This window comes from Triticum dicoccoides, chromosome 5A (assembly GCF_002162155.2).
Source record: "Triticum dicoccoides isolate Atlit2015 ecotype Zavitan chromosome 5A, WEW_v2.0, whole genome shotgun sequence".
Taxonomy (NCBI): Eukaryota; Viridiplantae; Streptophyta; class Magnoliopsida; order Poales; family Poaceae; genus Triticum; species Triticum dicoccoides.
The window spans coordinates 152,806,892-152,819,034 of NC_041388.1; the positions used below are offsets into that span (position 1 = coordinate 152,806,892).

At 43.5% G+C, this 12,143-nt stretch overlaps 2 long non-coding RNA genes across 2 annotated transcripts in view; both read right to left on the minus strand.

Annotated features, from left to right (window-relative positions):
* Nucleotides 1–7,054: 7,054 nt before the first annotated feature.
* On the minus strand, nt 7,055–7,460 carry LOC119298689. Its single transcript, XR_005145912.1, has 3 exons — nt 7,397–7,460; nt 7,238–7,306; nt 7,055–7,144 (listed from the first exon to the last, which is right to left on the minus strand). It is a non-coding gene; the product is annotated as an uncharacterized LOC119298689 (long non-coding RNA).
* Nucleotides 7,461–10,190: 2,730 nt separating this feature from the next.
* LOC119297112 overlaps nt 10,191–12,143 on the minus strand; it is a 7,284-nt gene continuing 5,331 nt past the window's right edge. The window contains exon 3 of the long non-coding RNA XR_005145532.1: nt 10,191–10,391. This is a non-coding gene — a long non-coding RNA (uncharacterized LOC119297112). The remainder of the gene's footprint in view (nt 10,392–12,143) is intronic.

Genomic DNA, 12,143 nt, shown 5'->3' on the forward strand with positions numbered 1-12,143 from the left:
GATGGTCTCTTCTCGGCGGAGTCCGGGAAGTGAACACGGTGTTGGAGTAATGCTTGACGTAGGTTGTTCTAGGATCACTTCTTGATCATAGTTTCTCGACCGTGCTTTGCCTTCTCTTCTCGCTCTCACTTGCGTATGTTAGCCACCAAATATGCTAGTCGCTTGCTGCAGCTCCACCTCATACCTTTACCTTACCCATGAGCTTAAATAGTCTTGATCGCGAGGGTGTGAGATTGTTGAGTCCCTGTGACTGACAGATACTTCCAAAACCAGCTTGCAGGTGTCGTTGAACCGTGCAGATGACGCAACCAAGCTCAAGAAGGAGCTCGATGAAGATCTTGTCCTTTGTGTTGTTCGTTCTAGTTGATCAGTAGTGGAGCCCAGCTGGGGTCGATCGGGGATCTGTGTAGCTTTTGGGGTAGTCTTCTTTTATTTTGGTTCCATAGTCGGACCTTGTATGTATTTGGTTGATGTAATGCTTTATTCATGTAATTGTGTGAAGTGGCGATTGTAAGCCAACTATGTATCTTTTCCCTTATGTATTACATGGGTTGTGTGAAGATTACCTCACTTGCGACATTGCTTTCAATGTGGTTATGCCTCTAAGTCGTGCTTTGACACATGGGAGATATAGCTGCATCGAGGGTGTTACAGGCGCATATGCAAATGTACCATTGATTACATACAACAAGTCATGAACCCACAATGACAACGAGGATACACGTTGGATTATAGATCATTTCCAACAAAACATTCTAGTAAAGTTTTTCTCACACAACAAATAACAAAGCAATGAAATGAACTTCAGCCCAACCACTCGTCGGCATTGGAAACACTTGCTTTGAACCAGAAGTGATTCTCTGGAAAGGGCTAGCTATTGTCGATCTTGAGACCAGCGCAGGATTGATCATCGAGGCTGAAGCGGCCTATGTCAGGACCCATATTGGGACGGTAGGGAAGCATAGTAATGTCCGAGGTATAGATACAATTGCTTCTCATAAATGGTAGTAACATTGTGTCAACATCAGCTGGATCACCTTCCACCATCATTGGATAGTTTTGTCCAAGGAAGAACGAGTTTCCTCCAAGACTTTCAACACTGAGCCAGGGAGAAGGTGTTGGCACTAGTACACTAGTATCCATCCCGAATACCCTGCAACGGATGTTGGAATAGGTCTGGAGAGTGCGACCATACGAGACAACACCTACTTCCTTAGTAACATCAGCAGTGCCCCGTATACAGACAAGAAGAGGTGATCCAACGAAATAAGTTGCCAAGAGCCACTAAGTATATGGGTCCTGCTAGTCCTCATGCTCGTGAATAAAATTTTCAAGTATAGGTGGTGGAATGTTCACAGGACCTTGGAAACACAAGAAGGTTAATTAGTAAAGGGAAACTAGCTAACCCGCATGCATGTCGATGAAACAATTATAATTACGGTGGACGACAAACATACCGAAATCATGAGGATTCCATGCAAATACAGTGCCACGAGTGGTGGCAGCAAACACAAGACCCTCGTATTGAATTGCATCACACTCATCCGTGTATAGAAACTGATTTTTGAGCAATATCCATCGAGTTGAACCATGAAGGACGGAAACAAGCTTGTCGAAGATAGCGACAACATAAGCATTCCTATAACCCCAAGAGCGGTTGGGAACTCGACAAATTGCTATCTTTCGTAGATGACAGTCAGCATGATCGTATTTGAACTCACGTACAATACCGGTGTACTCAACCTCTAGGCAGTCGTCTGAGATTTTTTGAAGTGGAACCCGGTGACGAGTGTACACATTCACAAGTTCCCACTCACAGTTGTACCCAATATAAACAACCCAATCTCCATTTGCGCCTACCCAAGCCTTGCCCTCAAGCGATGACATCTTAACATCATACGTATCATTATCAAGCGGCATCAATACACAAGGCGAGGCTTCCCTTGTCCTCGCGCCAGTCATCAGGGTCACGGCGAAGAAGATAGGGGAGATCAAACCGCTCCTGAACCCTTGGGTTCCTTGTAATGATGTTATTAGTTGAGCTGAGAATGGTCTTGAATGAACCTGCCATGCTAGCCGAGGTGATGACGTCACACCGATCAATGAGTTCCTCCACTACATCATCATTCAGATCGGAGCAAGAATAACGGGGTTGTTTCCGGCTTGTTCCCTCCATGGAGAAGACGATCAAACAATGGCACAAGGAAGGGTGAAGGCAAATGGAGGAGGGAGGAAGAGATAGTGTGCGACAACAGTTCCAAATCAAGAGGGAAAGGCGAAGAGTCGGTGGACGGCTGCCATAGTACACGAAGAAGCGCCTGGGGAGCGAACGGTTGCCACAAAGGTCACACACTGACGACAAGGGCCGAGTGAACCGCATGCAATCCCATCGCACAACACACACGTCTTGTTAAGTTGAACCGTTTATGTTCCCTTGTGTCAACGCAAATAGTTCATCTGAGTGAACCGCATGCCGTATATCGCACACCTTGATCTGGCTGACCGTTTCTTTTGTGTTGCCTAATCACAAAAAGTTCATCCGAGTGAACTCTATGATGTATATCGCACACACCTTCATTTGGATGCCCGTTTCTTTTGTGTTGCCTAACCACAAACAGTTCCGAGTAAACCGTATGCTATATATCGCACACGCTTTCATCTGGCTGCACATTTCTTTTGTTCCTCCTCATCGCAAACAGTTAATTGAACTGAACGTATGCCCTTCATCACACACGCAACTAAAATTTGAACCGTGTTTGATGCATCCTCCATCGCAAATGTTTTCACCTTTTTTACGGTTTTCATACACCACCATTTGCGATTATTGCATCGCACACAGTTTCTCGAAGGGTCTTTGATTGTAGTGTCACGTTAGCAGCATCCTGCATTAGTGAGATATTAATGTGAGTGAGTAGGGATTGCCATGCAACGGATGCACTAGAGCTATAAGTGTATGAAATCTCAAAAAGAAACTAAGTGGGTGTGCATCCAACTCGCTTGCTCATAAAGACCTAAGGCATTTTAAGTCAAGTTCAATAATGAAAATTTTCCACTAGTATATGAAAGTGACAAAATAGGAGACTCTCTATCATGAAGATCATGGTGCTACTTTGAAGCACGAGTGTGGAAAAAGGATAGTATCATTGCCCCTTCTCTCTTTCTCTCTCTTTTTCTCTCATTTTTTATTTTTTTATTTGAGCATTTTCTTTTTTTTCGTCCGGAGTCTCATCCCGACTTGTGGGGGAATCATAGTCTCCATCATTCTTTTCTCACACTAGATGATCCGTTGCGCCAATGGCGCAAAGGCCGGCAGCAAGCCAAGTATTGTAAGAGTGGTGATAGGAAAACTCAGTCATAGATCGAAATAATGAGTACTTACTGTTGGTTACTTTCTCTGTTCATGATTACTGTTTCTCCTGGAACAGTCTATGCTAAATGATAGTGCTATATCCCTTGGGTGGAAGGTGGACCCTGCCAGGTAGGGCATGCCTCTTCCTTTCTTAGCATATTTGTTGTTGCTGGTGAGTACTCGATGTTTGGAATAGAAAAAGTAGTAAAAACAGATAATTATAGATAAGGGTGGCATTATGCATATTAATAGTTTTATGAGGAACAACAGCAGAGGTTATATAGGTAAAAGCATAGATGGTAGCTGTTCAAAAGCAGCAGAGATAACATCCCCGAAAAACAGAGGAAGGTTTCATCCTATTACTGAGCTTGATTAGTAGTCCCTGGAATGCTAGATGATATTTAGATACGACCTTCGTTGATGTCGATGGTTCATCTAAAGGCAATGCACGATGCTTCATCTAAAGGCAATGCACGTCCGTGTGGTTGGGCACGTGAAAGTGTGTTCGCGACTTAGAACCAACCACACGGACGCCCATTTTCTATGCAGCTCCCCTCAGTCCCTCACCCACTCGCCCAACCCCTACCCATCTCTTATCCACTAAATAGGAAGTGCGGCTTGCCGCACCCAGCAGCACCGCTGTCGGGTATAGTAATATCCAACCTGCTAATAGAGTCATTAAAGCATTGCAAATATAGAACATAGCATAATGTAGTTGTGTTTACCAATTAAATTTACAGTCGTTTAACATTGCACCTGATCCAGTCTTATGAAAAATTAGATAGTTAAAACTCTATTAGAGTTGCCATGTACATAAGTATTTGGTAGCAACATTGGTAAGTTTAATCAGACACAAAGAATGGATCGAAAATCAAAGAGAGCATCAAAAGGCTCAACAAATTACCCTGCAGGGACCAGCTAACTATTTAAGAAACAGTCGCCAACAAATATATAGTTAAACAACATCCATACCTAGTCCTCAACTTCCTTGTCATTACATACCATATTATAGGTAAATAAAGTACAAAGTGAATCCTGGGCAGCAATTCAGATAACTCAACACCAAGTTCCATGCATTTAGAAAGAGGTCGGCGTGATTCGTTATTACATACTACATCTACGAAAAGAGAGCACAAATTCAGGCTTCTCGCTTATAAGAGGCATAATACTGAAGCATGTCTTTCGAGATTCTCAACAAAAGTCGATAGCTGCAGAGAAGAGCACGTATGTTACTTAAACACTGATAAATTCTGTAGATGTTATAGGAAACGATTTTAAAAACCAGCTTACATGCGACCCATGCATTTAGTCTTTAAAGACTAAAGTCCTGCGGGCAGTATGATGGACTTTGTTTTTTTGCTGGGCATGTGGTATGTTTCATTGGGAAAGCAACAAACATGAGTAATACATATAGTTGTAGAAGTCTGAAGAGTAGGAGGGAGGGTATGTCAGTTTCAGTGAGGCCATCCTAGAGGTCAATGTCCATTTTTGGCACAAGTTTTAGGTAAGAATGATACTTGGACAGTAAATAAAAAAACAACTGATTAGAGTTATTTCTCAGTTTAGATAGAAAAGAAAGAACCAATGATTGTTTACATATAGCAGAATTATGTCTGAGTTCAGATCAAAAAGAAATATGCACCGATTGTTTCCATATAGCAGAATAAATGCTAGGTGAGTATTTTGTTGATGCCAAAATAACATAATTTGATACATATCCATAATTAGTTAAAACCGTGGAAAGAAATCATATATAGTATAAGCTAGAAGAAATAGTACGTCAAATCTGAAGGAGAAGCACTCTAGATAACAACCATTGATTTGATAATCAGCAACATCAATATAAATGAGAACAATCTTTAACCGTAGTATCCTATACAACACCCGGGAAACAAAATTAGCTTACTCTGCCTATATAACTTTCTTGGAGAGGTCGAACGAGAGAAAGACGAAGGGTACCTGACCAATGGGGACGAGATCGCTTCTTTGGTGTGCTCCCTCTCTGGTCAAACCACAAGACAACCCTCCGCCACGGCACCAACCGAACTGAAATCATCCAGAAACATCAATAGTCATCCAGAAACAGGGTACGCCATGCGAGTTCTGCATCATGCCAGTTCTGAATATGGTAGGGAGGTTTAATATATCAAATAGCTAAGGCATAGGTTGCATTTGCCTAATATATGAAGTATGTCAGATGTTAATAGATTAATTAAATTACTTAGTACCATGGATTTCGGTGGTGAAAAACATAAAACACTATGTATACTGAATGTTAAATTAGACAAATTCGAATTATTGTTCAGAATGTTACAGTCAAAAATAGTGTACCCAAGCAAAAAATCAGTGGCACTGAGATGTATGGTGACATCTTCTTACTGGCCTCCTTTCCAACAGAAGTTCAATAAGCACTGCACTAATAGACCAACTGAACATGAAAGACACAAACATCGCGAAAACTAAAAAAAATGCTATATACTTTCTATCTCCTATAGGATACTGATTTATGATAACAGAAATTCGAGGGTGAGCCCTCGTCGTTAAGTAAAACTATATATTTTCTATAAAAATTCCTGCAAGAGTAAATTAATAACATCCTTGCCTTCAAGTGAACCCAACAGTTTGGTGGACATATCAGAGGCGGGGAAAGAGAGAGTAAACAGAACATACATGCATTTTATTTCCTTCACAATTTGTGCTTTCATGCATAAAGAAATAATGACTACCCGTTAGACTATCACAAAGAAACTCCAAGGAAATTAAACCGTAACAGTAGGAGACTGGAAACTAAAGAGGCAATATGTTGAGGCAACCTCTATACAGTAGGAGGGATTAGCTAAATTATGTTGCTTGTAAAAGAACTACCATAATGTGACTGGCATTGATCATTCACATGATCAAGCCATGTGTGTACCAAGACAAAATCAAATACATGGTACCGACACATTGATGCATAAAACAAAAAGATTCCTTGCCTATTGGCATTACAGACCACGATTCCGCTAACAAAAGAAATGCAAAATTGGCATTACAGATCACAACTCCGCTCACTAAAATAATCAAGGGAAGTACAAAGAATATATATATATACACACACACACACAACATATTTGGGCTGAGTACTGCAACAGAAACCAGAAGGAACAATATAAAAACAGAGCATCCGAAACAGAGTGTCTCCCGAGTAGAGGACGGTGGCATGAATAATAACGCAGTGATGGATTGCAAAAGAAAAGGAGAAAAAGAGAACAGAGGATTATTGCATTATTATTCATGGCACGGCTCAACACCTATATACTCCTTTTCAAATTGGAGTATATTCATTCCATTTTAGTGCATATATTTCATTTCAGTGTACAGCAACATAAAAGGAGCAAAGCAACCAGCAATGGAGAAGAGGCACTTACCGTGAACAAGGGAGAAGAGGCTGCCATTGGGGTAGTAGTCACTCCTCTGCCTGCTCCACGTCGAGGGCCACACGCCCGAGCCTCGATGCCGTCATGGCCGTTGCAACCTGCCATGGATGAAGTTGACTTAAAGTTAAGTTCAGGTCTGTTTCAGAATGAACAACAACATATGCATGCCGAGAGCATGTATCAACACAGCACCCACATGCATGATGATGATCCAGAGCTATCAAATCTTCAGACTTCATATTACTTCAGAGTACACTCTAGCTTGAAGTAATAGGCGTGATTGATCTTACATTAGGGCCCAGAAAAGTAGGGGTTGTTGTTGAGGTTCAGCCTGTGTGCTTCGAGTGCTACCGCCTGGCAGAGTAAATCATCTCTAGACCTGGAATTTGTAACCAGTAGAAAAAGGAATGTCCACAATCAATTTCCATGCATGAAGAAGAGCTAGCTTGATGGATCGATGATGATTGCTCACCTTCTCCAGGAAGAACAGGCGGTCGATGAACTGCCCGGAAACCTCGTCCAGCTCCACAACATCGGTGACCTACAGCGGTCAGAGAGAGGGATGGTGAGCAGAAGCAGCGCGAGATTGACGGGGAGAGGAGTCCCGCGTCTTTAATCGAACGTGTCTCACCTTGAGGTCCTCGACGTCTCTGCAGCCCGTACTCTAAAGCAAGCTCGACACAGGCACAATTTGCAAGATCTTGGGCATAAAAAATGAACGCCCAAAAGGGAGTGCAGCAACAACAGAAAGAAACGCTAAAAGGGAACATAGAGCAGAAACCAACCCAAAATGCAAGCAAGAATTTTTAAAAGGGAACATAGAGAAGCATGAGCATGAGGCATAGAAAAATGGTGTCACCTTAAGATCAAGAATCAGTGGTTCTTTCTCAGTTCAAATCAGAAGGAAAGAATCACTATTATTGATTAAAGTTATTTGCAATTAGGCAAAGCACTACAACACTGGATCCTAAGCAACAGTTGAGGCATACAAAACTACCAAGTGTTTGTTCTTTTCATATATAAACAACCTTTAGTATCTCAACCAGAACCAAAGCAAAACAAAAATCATGGTTAAGTAACCAACAAAGGAAGAATGAATCTCTTTGGAATTTTAAAGTAGCAAGACATGAAAAGTTATTTTATGCCTTCAATACTACACACATTAGGGGAGGTAGCTGCAGTTTTATTGCATAATGGGCTCAGATTCGCCTTTCCTCGATCATATAACCTACCCCCATCATCTCTTCTCACCAGATCAATCTGTTTATACAGTACAGCTACCCTAGTTATCACTCAACAAGAATGACCATCCAAGGACAACAACAAGTATCACAGGATCAAAAAGGATTCTAGAGACAAGAGGGAGGATCCAACTTGATACCCATAGGTGCCTCGATTGCTCAAAGGCACACTAATTCCAGCCAAGGTAATCATCATCGCCCTAGCACGAACACCACCTGAGCATAAATAAGCAACACCTTTAAATACAAATAAAAATGGTCCAGGGTTCATTGCGTAGCTGCCACGGACGCCATCGTCGGCGCCGCTGGTCTGCGCCCTCCTCCATGGCCGCTGCCGCCGTCGCCGTGGTTGGTGGGAGCCACCTGTGTGGGAGGGAGGGAGGGAGGCGGCTGCGGGAGCGAGTGAGAGAGGAGGCAGCTGCTAGGTTTTCATCGTAGGAAGCCGCGGTCATTTTATAGCTGGTACGCGAAATGACACAGATGCCCCGGTGAGGGCACGGTATTTACCTTCTGTTGCAATTGGAATTTTATCCAACGGCTCGCAACGATCTAGTAAATATCCGACGCCTCACGTGAGCCGAGCCCGAGATCCGACGGCCGGAATCACATCAGGAAAACGATCGAACGGTCCAGAATCCAAACGAACGGGAGAGCTCCATTTTGCTTCAGACTCTAACAAGGGGATTCCAGTGACTGAGAGTCGGAGGAGATGTGGCAGCGACACGATCTGCTCGCGGCGGCCATGGCGGGTCTTGCAGCGTGGGACAGCTGCTTCCGGCGTCCGACGGCAGCACGCATCCCCAGAGCGCGACCTGCTCAAGCTACGCGCAGCTCGTCCACCTTCCACTCAAAGCGACAACGGCGGCCGCGGAGGACCAGTGGCAGCCATGGGTGGTCTCGATTCGACGTGCGGCGGCAGGGCTAGGCGCGTGTAGGTTGCTCAGCATCAGCGGCCGACAGCGCGCGCCTGTGCAAGGAGGTCCTCGTCGAAGAATATCAGAGCCGCCTTGTTCTTGAACTCACAGAGGAGCATGTGGTCGCCCTCTGGGTACTTGTACTGGCGAGGCGACGAATCGGTGGCCACGCTCCGGGGCGAGCGAGGCCGGGGTGCACGGCGAGCCAAGCTGCTATCCTGGGCGCTGTAATTGGAAATTTCGGGCCGAGCGAGCACATCCGGTTGGTTAGCTGGCGCCTTGGCGGGAGCTGCTGTTGCTCCTCGCTGGGAACAACCACCATATCCTCAGGCGGCGGTAGCGACTCGTTCATGTGCGCGCTGGGCCGGAGCGTCACGGGCGCCATCACGGCGACCACACCAAGCGCAAGGGCCTTGGGAACAGCCAGATGCCCCTACACTACAAGGTTTGCCTCCTCGTCCCATCTTATGTTGCTTCCTTTTATTTTCATTTGCCATCCAGCGTCCCGCAGATTGCAAATTTTTTTAGCAATCCTTTTATTGTGTATGTGCTCCAGTGTCTACTCATCCCCAATCGAGAATCCTAGTAAACTTTGTTTGTTTCCATTTGTACATGCCCGATGTGGAGCTTGACCGATGTATGGCAATTTTTTATAGGACAAATTGGTTAAAGGTTGCCATGTGTATCCCTGATTTCTTATACAAGTTTGCCATATTATCTAACACATGGCAAAATTCTAAACATGTTAGTAGTAGGCCATCTCAAAATTAGAGAAATGTTCTAAATAATGTGGCAATTTTGCTTTTCTATCAGGTAGACTGATAGTTTATCATCTGTTGCTATGAGTGACAGAGTTTTCTGTTTAATTAAATAGCTAACATTTTTTCTGATAGACTGCAATATTATCTCTGGTGAGAAGCAAATTGTTTCTTGTTATCCGAAAAAGATTGCCACCATGGCTATACAGTAATAAAATGAGTTTATTCATTGCTACAGAGAGAAATGTCCAACACTGTCAATTTTTGCATGTCCAGCTTCCTCAGAAGATGGCATTAGGCAGTGTGCTGCTAAACAAAGTTCTTGATATGAGCTACCTATAATCATCTAGCGCGGCTTATATAATTTTTTGACAGTAAGACTCATGGCACAGAATAGATCTAATACCTCTATTTGGACAAGCAATAGAGAATTAATTTGCTAGATTTGAAAAGCACAACCCGGTATTTTAGTGTTTGGTGAATTGATAGCATCATCACAAACACCATACAGATAGAGGTTTTTTTGTCTAATTAGTCAATTAACAACATACATGAACAGATACACTGGGTAAAGTATGTGTGCATCACCCCTCAGTCTAATACTCATCGCAAGCACCAAAATAAATTATCTTAGTTTTGTACAGAAATCCCAACTGATGAAGCGAGGATAAATTCCAAAAGCTAGTCTTGGCAGGAACTCCTAAACCACTAACCTGAAAAAAGCATATCCATATATAGAGATGAGAGCCGAAAAACCCTTAGTCAAAATCAGTAGCAAAATTGTACAAGTACCTCTTTTCTAACGTAATAACACAACCATCACCTTTTGGAATTGATAAATAATGCATGCAAGATTTCACATTTGGAAAGGACCATTGGCCTAACACAGGTTGATTTTGTGCATCTTAGTCTTCCTATAATAGCTAAAAAAGGTCAAATGTTGATCTATCGCCGCAAAAGGAACATGGTACTTCTATGATACTCAAAAACTCAAGACCTCACTTGTGGCTATCCACAAATAAGTTTTGGGCCATAAATAAATAGAATGTAGTGCTTATCATGTGAAATGCCAAGTGAAAGTTCTTTATATTGAAAGTCGGTGGGGGGTGGTGGGGGGGGTGGGGGGGGACCCGCGTATTGTGGTGACTAAATTAGCTACAGAATATGACCCAAGCTACCACATTAGTGTATGCCTAAAGAATACATCTGAAAATGATGATGAAGTCAAGTGTGACATACAGATCACATATCAATACCTAATATCTTATTATCATAATGCATCCCAATCCATGATGATCCCAGCAACAGTTCAAAAAATGGCAATCCTGTGTAGATAGTATAAACATACCCACTTCACTGTATATTTAATATCATGTGTTCAGCATATCAGTACCCAATAAGGCCAACAAACCTACATTAGATTTCTTTAGTATAAGAGCAGATTTTGCGAAGCTTCTTAAAAATGTGATAATGCCTCAACGGCTGAGCGCCCTACTTTTGGCAACCTTGTTCAAAGAATTAAAAATCATTCATTTTACTTTTATAGGAGAGGGCAACCTTGTTCAAAGAATTAAAAATGATTCATTTTACTTTCATAGGAGAGAGAAAACTATCACAAAAGGAACAATAAAATACCTAAAAATAATGTAGTACTGCAACAATCAAAGTTGTAGCATTTCCTCTATATGTCAGCTATTCAACACATCATGTGTTTATTTCTTTAACATCGGCCATGGGGTAGATGGAGGGGACCGGCGGCCGGGGCGAATGCAACGCCCCGAGACCGTTGCGTCAGGTGTCTTCCAGTTATTCGCTGTTATTGCCTTGTCTTTTGTTTGCGTGTCATGCATTTCATATCATGTCATCATGTGCATCGCATTTACATACATGTTCGTCTCATGCATCCGAGCATTTTCCCCGTTGTCCGTTTTGCAATCTGACACTCCTATGTCCTCCGGCGCCCTCCTTTTGTCTCTTTTCGTGTGTGGGTGTTAAACGTTCTCGAATTGGACCGAGATTTGCCAAGCGGCCTTGGTTCATTACCGGTAGACCGCCTGTCAAGTTTCGTGCCATTTGGAGTTCGTTTGATACTTCAACGGTTAACCGGGTAACCGTAAAGGTCTCGTGTGTGTTGCAGCCCAACACCCCTCCAAAGTGGCCCATAACCCATCCAAACCCCCTCCATCCTCTCAATGTTTCGATCACGATCGCGTGGCCGAAAACCGCTCCTCATTTGGACTCTCCTAGCTCCCTCTACCTATATATATGTGTGCATCCCCGAAATTTCGCGCAGATGAACCCTAGATCCAACTCCCACGTCCGCTGCCTCCTGCGCCTACTCAGGGACCACCACGTGTCGTCGGAGCCTTCCCACCGCGCGGCCCGCCAAGGCCCGTCGCCGGCCCCCACGGGCCCGAGCCCCGCCTGTCTCTCGAAGCCGCCGCCCGCGCCTTCCGCTCCTAGCG